This window comes from Panthera pardus, unplaced genomic scaffold (genome assembly GCF_024362965.1).
Source record: "Panthera pardus isolate Hobbes unplaced genomic scaffold, ASM2436296v1 HiC_scaffold_1, whole genome shotgun sequence".
NCBI classification, from domain to species: Eukaryota; Metazoa; Chordata; class Mammalia; order Carnivora; family Felidae; genus Panthera; species Panthera pardus.
This window is the reverse complement of record NW_026526654.1, coordinates 5,702,930-5,714,500: the sequence shown is the minus strand read 5'-3', so window position 1 is coordinate 5,714,500 and position 11,571 is coordinate 5,702,930. Positions and strand designations below refer to the sequence as shown.

The following is an 11,571-nucleotide window of genomic DNA, read 5'->3' as shown; positions in this document are numbered from 1 at the left end:
AGTTATTTTTTTCTTTCCACTTCAAAACTTCGCTGTATACCAGGCGACTCTTTTGGCCAAAAGTCATTATGAGAAGTGAAAGTTACTACGGTTAATGAGCGAAGACTGTGTCTGGCATTGTTCTCCTATACTTAGAGATGCAGGTAGCAATAAATGACACTGCCATATTCCTGGGGTTAAAAAGTCCCTCTAGCTGTCCAAAAGGCCTTTAGAACAGTACATGTAACATAGAGTAGCTGTTCAGGTGGCTCTTAGCTCCTCACAACTCAGGCAATTGTTGCTATGGAAGGAATTCTGGTAATTCTCTCCTGTTCCAACGTCTTTTAATTTTGAAAATATGGTGAATAATTAAAATAATGAGACAACAAACACCGGTGTTCTATCTAAATACATTGGTTAATATTTTGCCGCATTCTTTTTTTCTCTATTGCATCCCCAGCCTTCCGACCATGTGAAAGTTGTAGACATCATTAGGCTATTCAAAGTCACACCTAAGAAAGTCAATATTAACATATCATCATATGCCAGTTCACATTCAAATTTACCCCAGTTGTCCCCAAAATATCTTTTATAGCTTCTTTTTAAAAGTTTTATTCTAGAAATTTTCATTGCCCAATTTTCTATTGTAATGCCTGTGGAAAAATATATTTTAATAATAAAAACATTTATGGGAACCTAGGTGGCTCAGTCGGTTAAGTGTCTGACTTTGGCTCAGGTCATGATCTCTCCATCAGTGGTTTTGAACCCCGTGTGGGGCTCTGTGCTGATAGCTCCAAGCCTAGAGCCTGCTTCAGGTTCTGTGTCTCCCTCTCTCTGCCCCTCCCAGCTTGTACTCTGTCTCTCTTTCAAAAATGAATAAACATTAAATTTTTTTTTAAATGTTTAAATCACATTTAAAGTCTATCTTCTTAAAGTCTGTATAATATTCTGAGCCTCCATGCCTAATTTATTGTTTATAAAAGTATTCATTTCTCCTTGGGCATCTGTCTAGACTTCCAGGCCAGGGCTGCACTAGGATACCTCTATTTCCCTGTTATTTAGAACCTGGCTTCCCAGACAGCCCCAAACCTTGGACGAATAATTTTACCTTTGCTTTACTGTGCTCTAGTAGTTGCTCTTTTTTTGTTGTGTTGTGTTGTGTTGTGTTGTGTTGTGTTTTGTCTTGTCTTGTTTTGTTTTTGTTTTTGTTTTTGCTTTTGTTCTTGTTTTGTAATTTAGCCCAGTATGGAACAAGGCACAGTAAATGATGGCTAGGTTAGTGGTCACGTTGAAGGCAAGTTGTTTACCCTCTCTAAACATTAGTTTTCTAATGGTAAAACCGGTCAAAGGATGAAGATGAAAGAGAATGAAATTCTATCTAACCTGCGAGTTTCATTTTAAAACTTTTCCTCATCTTCAAAAGGAAATGGAAGGGATCCAAACATATCTAAGAAAAAAGGAAAAAGAAAGTGGAAAGGACATACATCTAAATGTAAATTTTATGATTTTTTAAAATAATTTTCTGTAAGAGGTAAGATTATGAAAATCCTTAATTTTCTTTGTTGTAATTTTATGCATATACTAATTTTTCTTTTTTAAAAAAAATATTAATGTTTATTCATTTTTGAGAGAGAGAGAGAGAGTCGGAGCACAAGTGGGACAGAGGCAGAGAGACAGGTAGACCCAGAACCCGAAGCAGGCTTCAGGCTCCGAGCTGTTAGCATAGAACCCGACATGGGGCTCAAACCCATGAATTGTGAAACCATGACCTGAGCCGATGTCAGAGGCCCAAATGACTGAGCCACCCAGGTGCCCCAATATGCTAATTTTTGTACCAAGGGTATATAAAATTTATTAGTAGATGAACACACTTTATTTGAGAAACTGCTCACATTTTACACAGAAATCAGCTCAAAATGAGTCACAGGTTTATTTATTTATTTATTTATTTATTTATTTATTTATTTGAATCACAGACTTAAATATTACATATAAAACTATAATATAACATACTACATATAATATAATACATATAAAACTTTATAGCTGGAGAACATCCTCAGGACTTAGAGCTTAGTGAAGAGTTCTTAGCAATGACAGCAAAAGTGTAATCTATAAAAGAAAGCATCATTTTTTAAAATGTTTATTTATTTTTGAAAGGAAGAGAGGCAGAGCATGGGTGGGGAGGGGCAGAGAGAGAGGGAGACCAAGAATCCGAAGCAGGCTCCAAGCTCTGCACTGTAAACACAAAGCCCTACACAGGGCTCAGGCTAACGAACGGTGAGATCCTGACATGAGCTGAAGTTTGATGCTTAACGGTCTGAGCCACCCAGGTTCCCCAAGAAAACATCATTAAATCAGACCTTGTCAAAATTAAAAATTCATTCTTCAGAAGACCTTGTTAAGAGGATAAGATACAGACTGAAAAAATATTTGCAAGCCACGTATCTTTGAAATTTTTTTTGTATTTACCCATGTAGTTACCTTTATTTCTTTGTACATATTCAAGCGACCATAAAGCGTCCTTTCATTTCATCAAAAGGAATTTTATTAGCACTTTTGTAGGGAAGATCTACAAGCATTAAAAGTCCTCAGGATGTGTGTGTATGGAAATAAGTTTTTTTTTTTTTTTTTTATTTTGAAGAATAGTTTGCCAGCTGTAGTATTCTTGGGTGAAAAATCTTTTTTAGGCACTTTGCATACATTATCTCACTGCACTTGACTATCATTTCTGATGAGAAATCTGCTATTATTGTAAGTGATAATCATATATTAGTTGCATATATTAGTTGCTTCTCTTTTGCAGCTTTCTGTAGTCTCTGTTTTTGGCTTATCACGGTTTGATTATAATGTGTCTAACTGTGAGTGTCTGTACTTTTTCCTGTTTACAGATCATTGATTTTTTCTGATGTGTAGATTCATGTCATTCACCAGTTTGGAAAGTGTTCATACATTAGTTTTTCAAATGTTGTTGCTGTTCTTTCCTCATTCTTGTAACCGTCTGAACTCCCATTCATTATGTTTAATATGCTTAATTGGTTGGTGTTCTGCTTTCTGAGATTATTTATTTCTCTCTTTTCTGTTTGAGAATTTATAATTGATTGTTTTCTCTTCAGTTTTACTGGTTCTTTCTTTTGCCTGCTCAAATCTGTTGATGAAACACCCTAGTAAATTTAAACTCCATAAATTCTACTTAATTTCATTTTAAAAATTTCAATACATTGATATCTATTTGATGATGCTTCATTATTTGGATTTACTTTAGTTGTGTGTCTACCTATGACTTCCTTAAGGTATTTGAGCATATGTTTTGAACTTTATTTATTTAAATTCAAGTTAGTCAATATACAGTGTAAACTGGCTTTAAGAGTATAACCCAGTGATTCATCACCTACACACAACCCCTAGTGCCCATCCCAATAAATGCCCTCCCCAATGCCCAAACCCACACAGCCCATCCCCCCACCCATCTCCCCTCCAGCAACCCCCAACCCTTTCTCAGTATCAAGAGTGTCTTATGGTTTGCTCGTTCTCTGTTGTTATCTTATTTTTCCTTCCCTTCCCATATGTTCATCTGTTTTATTTCTTAAATTCCACATATGAGTGAAATCATGTGATATTTGTCTTTCTCTGGTTGACTTATTTCACTTAGTGTAATACACTCTAGTTCCATCCACATTGTTGCAAATGGCAAGATTTCATTTTCTTTAATCTCTGAGTAACATTCCATTATAGGTACACGCATACACATACTACAACTTTATTCATTCATTGGTTGATGAACATTGGGCTTTTTACATAATTTGGCTATTGTTGATAGCACTGCTATAAACACTAGGGGGCATGTGCCCCCCCCCCCCCCAAATCAGCATTTTTGTATCCTTTGGATAAATACCTAGTAGCACAATTGCTGGCTTGGGATGAGGTTTTTTTTGGAGTGGTGGGGGTCTGGAGCCAACAACCAAGAAAGAATTCTTGACATATCTTTGGCGCAAAAAAAGGTGATTTTATTAAAGAACGAGGACAGGACCTATGGGCAGGAAGAGTTGCCCCAGGACCATGAGGAATGACTAGTTATATATTTGGGAGTTGGGGGAGATAAAGTCCAAGGAAAATTTCCAAAGGAGCTTTTACATGCTAAAGACTCACAGGATACTGGAGGCCCAGCCATTCTCAAGATAAGGTTTTTCCTTCTAGCAAAGCATTAACGTTAAGACAGTAGGTGGTTTCTACAGAAATGTTATACTCTGCCAGCCTCAAGTATTTGTCAATGGGCTGCAGATCATAAGGAAATTTTTTATCTGCCATTTCCTTCTGCCTTTGTTTCCCACATCAGGTTGTAGGGCAGTTCTATTTTTTTAAATTTGTTTTAGTGTTCATTTTTGAGAGACAGAGAGAGAAAACGAGTGGGGGAGAGGCAGAGAGAGAGGGAGACAAAGAATCCAAAGTAAGCTCCCGGCTCTGAGATGTCAGCACAGAGCCCCAAGCAGGGCTCAAACCCTCAAACTGTGAGATCATGATCTGAGCTGAAGTCAGATGCTCAACTGACTGAGCCACCCAGGTGCCCCTATTTTTAATTTTTTGAGGAACCTCCATACTGTTTTCCAGAGTGGCTGCACCAGTTTGCATTCCCACCAGCAGCGCAAAAGCGTTCCTCTTTCTCTGCATCCTCGCCAACATCTGTTTGTTTACTGAATTGTTAATTTTAGCCCATCTGATAGGTGTGAGGTGGTATCTCATTGTGGTTTTGGTTTGTATTTCCCTGATGATGAGTAATGTTGAGCATCTTCTCATGTGTCTCTTAGTCATCTGAATGTCTTTGGAAAAGTATCTATGTGCCCATTTCTTCACTGTATTATTTGTTTTATGGGCATTGAGTTTGATAAGTTATTTATAAATTTTTGATAGTAACCCCTTATCAGATATGTCATTTGCAAATATCTTCTCCCTTTCCATTGGTTGCCTTTTAGTTTTGTTGATTGTTTCCATCACTGTGCAGAAGCTCTTTATATTGATGAGTTCCCAAAAGTTCATTTTTGCTTTTGTTTCCCTTGCCTCTGAAGATATGTCTAGTAAGCAGTTTCTGTGGCCCAGGGCAAAGAGGTTGCTGCCTATTTTCTCCTGTAGGATTTTGATGGTTTCCTGTCTTACGTTAGGTCTTTCATCTATTTTGAATTATTTTTGTGTATTGTGTAAGAAAGTGGTCCATTTTCATCCTTTTCCATGTCTCTGTCCAGTCTTTCCAGCACCATCTGCTGAAGAGTCTGCCTTTTTTCCATTGGATATTTTTTCTTGCTTTGTCAAAGATTTGTTGACCATACATTTGTGGGTTCATTTATGGGTTCTCTATTCTGTTCCATTGATCTGTGTGCCTGTTTTTATGCCAGTAACATACTGATTACAGCTTTGTAATACAGGTTGAAGTCTGGAATTGTGATGCCTCCGTTTTGGTTTTCTTTTTCAACATTGCTTTGGCTATCCAGGGTCTTTTCTAGTTCTATACAAATTTTAGAATTTTTTTTTTGTTGTTGTTCTAGCACTATGAAGAATGTTGGTGTTATTTTGATAAGGATTGTATTGAATGTGTAGATTGCTTTGGGTAGTAGCGACATTCTAATAATATTTGTTCTTCTGATCCAAGAGCATGGGATGTTTTTCCATTTCTTTGTGTCTTCAATTTTTTTCTTAAGCATTCTATAGTTTTCAGCATCCAGATCTTTTACCTGAATGGTTATGTTCATTCCTACTTACCTTATGGTTTTTGATTCAATTGTAAATGGGATAGATTCCCTGACTTCTCTTTCTGGTGCTTCATTATTGGTATATAGAAATGCAACCAATTTCTGTATGTGGATTTTATATCCTGAATTTTTGCTGAATTTATGTATCAGTTCTTGCAGGTTTTTTTGGTCAAGTCTTTTGGGTTTTCCACATAGAGTATCATGTCATATAAGAAGAGTGAATGTTTGACTTCTTTGCCAATTTGTATGCCTTTTCTTTCTTTTTGTTGTCTGATTGTTGAGGCTGGGACTTGCAGTACAATGTTGAACAACAGTGGTGAGCGTGGACATCCCTGTCATGTTCCTGGCCTTAGGGGGAAAGCTCTCAGTTTTTCCCCACTGAGGATGATAGTCACTTTGGGTCTTTCAGATATGGCCTTTATAATGTTGAGGTATGTTCCTTCTCTCCCTACTTTGAAGGTTTTTATTAAGAATGGATGCTGTATTTTGTCAAATGCTTTTCTGCATCTATTGAGAGCATCATATGGTTCTTATCTCTCTTTTTTTTTTAATTGATGAGGTGGATCCCATTGATTGATTTGCAAATATTGAACCAGCTCTGCAGTCCAGGAATGTATCCCACTTGATCATGGTGAATAATTCTTTAATGTACTGATGAATTGATTTGTTAGTATATTGTTGAGAATTTTTACATCCAAGATTTATTAAGGATATTGGCCTGTAATTCTCCTTTTTAGTGTGGTCTTTGTCTGTTTTTGGGATCCAAGTAATGCTGGCTTCATACCTGAGTTTGGAAGATTTCCTTCCATTTCTATTTTTTGAAACAGTTTGAGAAGAATAAGTATTAACTCTTCTTTAAATGTCTGGTAGAATTCCAATGGGAAGCCAAGGGGCCCAAGACTCTTGCTTGTTCAGAGATTTTTGATTACTGATTCAATATCTTTGCAGGTTATGGGTCTGTTCAAATTTTCAGTTTCTTCTTGTTTCAGTTTTGGTAGTTTGTATGTTTCTAGGAATTTGTTCATTTCTTCCAGATTTCCCAGTTTGTTTGCATATAATTTTCCATAGAATTCTCTTAAAATTGTTTGTATTTCTGTGGTGTTGGTTGTTATCTCTCCTCTTTCAGTTGTGATTTTATATATTTGAGTCCTTCTATTTTCTTTTTGATAAGTCTGGCTAGGGGTTTATCGATGTTGTTAGTTCTTTCAAAGGACCAGCTCTGACTCATTGATCTGTTCTACTTTTTTTTTTTTTTTTTGCTGTTGTTGTTTGTTTCTCTATAGTTTATTTCTTCTCTAACCTTTATTATTTTCCTTTTTCTGCTAGCTTTAAGCTTTATTTGCTGTTCCTTTTCTAGCTACTTTAGGTGTAATGTCAAATTGTGTATTTACGACCTTTCTTTTTTCCCTCTTTATTCTCAAATTGATTGTTAATGAGAACACACATGGAGCAGATTAATGATAATATTCACAATATTCTTGCCATCAGGGTCCTTTTTTTCTTTTTTGTATTCAGAGTCCTTTCCAAAAGGAAACATGCTCCCTGGCATTCTATATTATTCTTAATTTTCAGGTGAAAAAATGAAACAGATAGAGTAACATATAAACACTGGGGATTGCAGTTTTAAAAACAAGACAAAAATTCAGATATTCTTGCTTTAATTCTTCTCTGTATTACCACAGTAAAATATTTATCAAAGTCCAAGAGATTACTGATATGCAATAATGACCAATGACTTTACATTAATGGAGCTATGAAATAATAAATTCATCAGTGAAGTAACTGGGTAAAAGTTCAAATGGAAAAGGGTAGGAATCACTATTCTCTTTATACAGTACTGAAACAATAATAACATTCAAACACCAGGAAGTCCTAAGTAATATTAAATAGTAATTTATAACAGTGAAATGCTGTAACATCTTGAAGTACCTTCTGAATGACCAAAACGGATGAAATTTTGTTCAGTGTAACTTTAGTTTTTTACACAGAACTATGTATTTTTAAAAACTGGCAACCCATGTCAGATATACACAAAAACCTTAACAGACTAGAATGCTCAATAAGTAGAGATCTACATTGCTTCATTGCTATGGATTAATGAGCTTATAATTCAATGAAACCCTTTTAACAAATTCTAGTCTGCCAAATGGCATGTTCAAATAGTTTGGTCCTATTAGTTTTATTAACAAAAATCCCAGATTCCTTTATAAGGTGTTTAATTCCTCTTATGATCACCTTTAAAGAGCCTGACTTGGTTTTTGTTTAGGTGAATCAAAGTGTGACCCTCCAGTCCCCAGTCTGTGGGTTCTTCATGACTCTCAGTTCAGTGCAACTCAACACAGTGACCCTCCCATGAGTTTTCCATTGGACATTTTACAGCAATTTTAACACTTTCCACAGAGTATCCTGTCTTTCGCTAGGCTTTTGTCAAATTAATAATGGCATGTGGTGTTCCTTAGCATAACCTGCCAAAATGTGATAATTTCCTTGGAAGAAAAGCCATGAGCTGCAATTACACGTCTGAGTTGACAGACATCCAAATGGATCCTATATAAAAAGAAAATGTTTGTGTCTTCTGGAATATGGATGTCCATGCTTAATAAATTCAAACAGATCCCAACATAAACATCTTCAAACTTGATGGTGTTATGTGACTCATCATTTGATAGATTCTTGGCACCAAATATCTGGACATTATGGAACCCAATCCAGTGCAGTAGGGAAGAAACACCTAGAAGGGATACTTTTGGTACAAAATATGGGCTTTTTGGTAAAATCCTCTATAGGAATAGTTATCTATTAGAGGATAACCTGTGAAAAACTTCTCTGAATGGTTTACGTTTAAAAGATACTTCACCAAGTTGCCAGTATTGATGAAAACATCAGTGTCTGTCTTCATGATGTATTTGGAATTGGGGCAAAACTCAGTTACCCACCTGTATCTAAAAAAATCTTGTCGTATTATGTCACCTTAAAGAATGTGCTCATCCTCCAAGGACAATGCTAACACTTTGTCTTCCTTTTTGGCCACCTGGCCTAGTAAGAAAAAGTAAGAACCTCATATCCCCACCAAGATTTTTTTTTCACCACAAGTAACTAATGGCCTGTCTGACTTTCACATCTGAAGGGTGTGAGGTCACCAGAATGATAAGAAGTGGGTTTTGAGTAGAGTAGTTTGAAGTGTGAAGAAAAAGTCTTGTCTGTAAATTGTCTCATATTCATAGAAGTACATCCAGTTAACACGTTCTATCACATTGTAGGGGGGCAGGCTGAAGTACCACATCAGAAGGAAACTCAGGAGGGACAGCAGCAGGAGGCTCCATTTGAGGAATCTCAGTGACATCCTACTTGGAAGAGTGGTCAAGAGAGCCAGGGCCATCCACAGCAGCTCAGAAGCATACGAGCCTCAGGTTCAGCAACATGTCCAAATAAACCAAGGGTCTTTCTCAGCTGTGTGATCGGATATGAATTCTAGCAAATCTTGCACAGCCAGCTCCTGGAAAAACCTCCTTCTTGATTTATTTATTCTGATCTGGTGAAGATCTGATGAAAGATCTTCCTTCAATTTCACCAACTGAACAGTTACTAGTATGTAGTAGTCAAAAATAATACTTGAAATTTCTACTAAAAGAGATTCTCAACTTGGCTTAAAATTCTGCCATTATACTGCTTATAAGAGGCATGCCCACAGAATTTCAGATGAGATTAAAGCACTAGCTCTTTTAGTTTTTCTTCTGATTTCCATATTCCATGCTTTAATTAAAACATTTGCTGTGAACCCCCGAGCGCAGCGCTAACCCTGCTCCAACACAGGTGGGTGGCTGATGTTGCCCTGCTAGCACACACAGCCTCCCGCCATATTTAAGACCTTTCTTGCTTGACATAGGCCTGAACTGCAATATACTTTCCTCTTTGCTGCGTCCCAAAGGGCTTGGACTATTATGTTTTCATTTTCATTGGCTTCCATTTATTTTTTCAATTTTTTCTCTAAATTCCTGGTTAACCACTCATTCTTTAATAGATGTTCTCTAATCTCCATGTATTTGAGGGCTTTCCAAACTTTTTCTTGTGGTTGACTTCAATTCCATAGCTTTGTGATCTGAAAATATGCATGTACTATCTTAATCTTTTTGTACCTCTTGAGGGCTGATTTATGACTCAGTATATGATCTATTCTGGACAATGTTCCATGTGCACTTGAGAAGAATGTGCAATCTGCTGCTTTAGGATGAAATGTTCTGAATATATCTGTTAAGTCTGTCTGGTCCAGTATGTCTTTCAAAGCTATTGTTTCTTTGTTGATATTCTGCTTAGATAATGTGTCCATTGTTGTAAGTGAATATTGAAGTCTCCTACTATAATGGTATTATTATCAATGAATTTCTTCATGTTTGTGAATAATTGATTCATAAAATTGGGTGCTCAAGTCGGGAGTATAAATATTCACAATTGTCAGATCTCCTTGATTGATAGACCCATTAATTATGATATAATGCTCTTCTTTATCTTGTTACAGTCTTTGTTTTAAAATCTAATTTGTAGATATAAATATGGTTGTTCTGGTTTTCTTTTGACATCCATTAGAATTATAGACAGTTCTCTATCCTCTCACCTTCAATCTGCAGGTGTCTTTAGGTCCAAAATGAATCTTTTGTAGGCAGCATATAGATGGATATTGTTTTTTTTTAAATCCATTTTGATACACTGTGTCTTTTGATTGGTACATTTAGTCCATTTACATTCAGAGAGATTACTGAAAGACGTGAATTTAGTGCCATTGTGTTACCCATAGAATTAGTGTTTTGGTGATGTTCTCTGTCTAGTACCTTGTAGTCTTTGTTACTTTGGTATTCTTTTTTTTTCTTTTCTCCATTCAGATAGTTCCCCTTAAAATTTCTTGTGGGGCCAGTTTAGTGGTCACAAAGTCCTTTAGTTTTTGTTTGTCTGTGAAACTTTTTATCTCTTTTTCTATTCTGAATGACAGCTTTGCTGGATAAAGAATTGTTGGCTGCATAGTTTTTCCAATCAACACATTGAATATTTCTTGCCACTCTCTTCTGGCCTCCAAGTTTCAGTGGACAGGTCTGCTACCTACCTTATGTATCTTCCCTTGTACATTAAGGACCTTTTTTACTTAGATACTTTCAGAATTCTCTATTTTTATATTTTGTAAGTTTCACTATAATATGCCATTCTGTTTACCTGCTTTTGTTGTTTTTGATGGGAGTTCTCTGTGCCTTGTGGACTTGAATGCCTGTTTTCTTTCCCAGATAAGGGAAGTTCTCAGGTATAATTTGTTCAAATAAACCTTCTGTCCCCTTATCCTGCTCTTCTTTTTCTGGGAATCCTATGACATGGATATTGTTTTGTTTTATGGAATCACTAAATTCTCCATGTCTCTCCTCATGATTTAATACTTTCTGTCTTTTTTCAGCTTCATTATTTTCCATAATTTTATCTTCTATATCGCTTATTTTTTCTTCTGTTTCTTCAGTCCTCGTTGTTATTATATTCCGTTGATTTTGCATCTCTGTTATAGCATTTTTTATTTCAGCCTGACTAGTTTTTAGGTCTTTGATATCTGCATCAAGGGTTTCTCTTATGTCTCCTATGTTTTCTTCAAGTCAGCTTGTAGTCTTATGACTGTTTTTCTAAAATCTTATTCAGGTATATTGCTTATAAATGTTTTGAACAAGTCCCTGGCTGTGATTTCTTCTTGACCTTTCTTTTTGGGAAATTTTTTTCATCTTGTCATTTTGGCTACATTTCTGTCTTTTGTGTGTTTTAAAAGTTTGTTATGTTTCCTGAACATGAGAACAATACTATATTAAAAAGGGATCATACACTGTCC

The 11,571-nt window shown here is 36.0% G+C and overlaps 1 pseudogene; it reads right to left on the bottom strand.

The window, feature by feature from the left end:
- Window positions 1-8,152: 8,152 nt before the first annotated feature.
- Window positions 8,153-9,245, bottom strand: LOC109257164 (UDP-GalNAc:beta-1,3-N-acetylgalactosaminyltransferase 1-like; annotated as a pseudogene).
- Window positions 9,246-11,571: the final 2,326 nt, after the last annotated feature.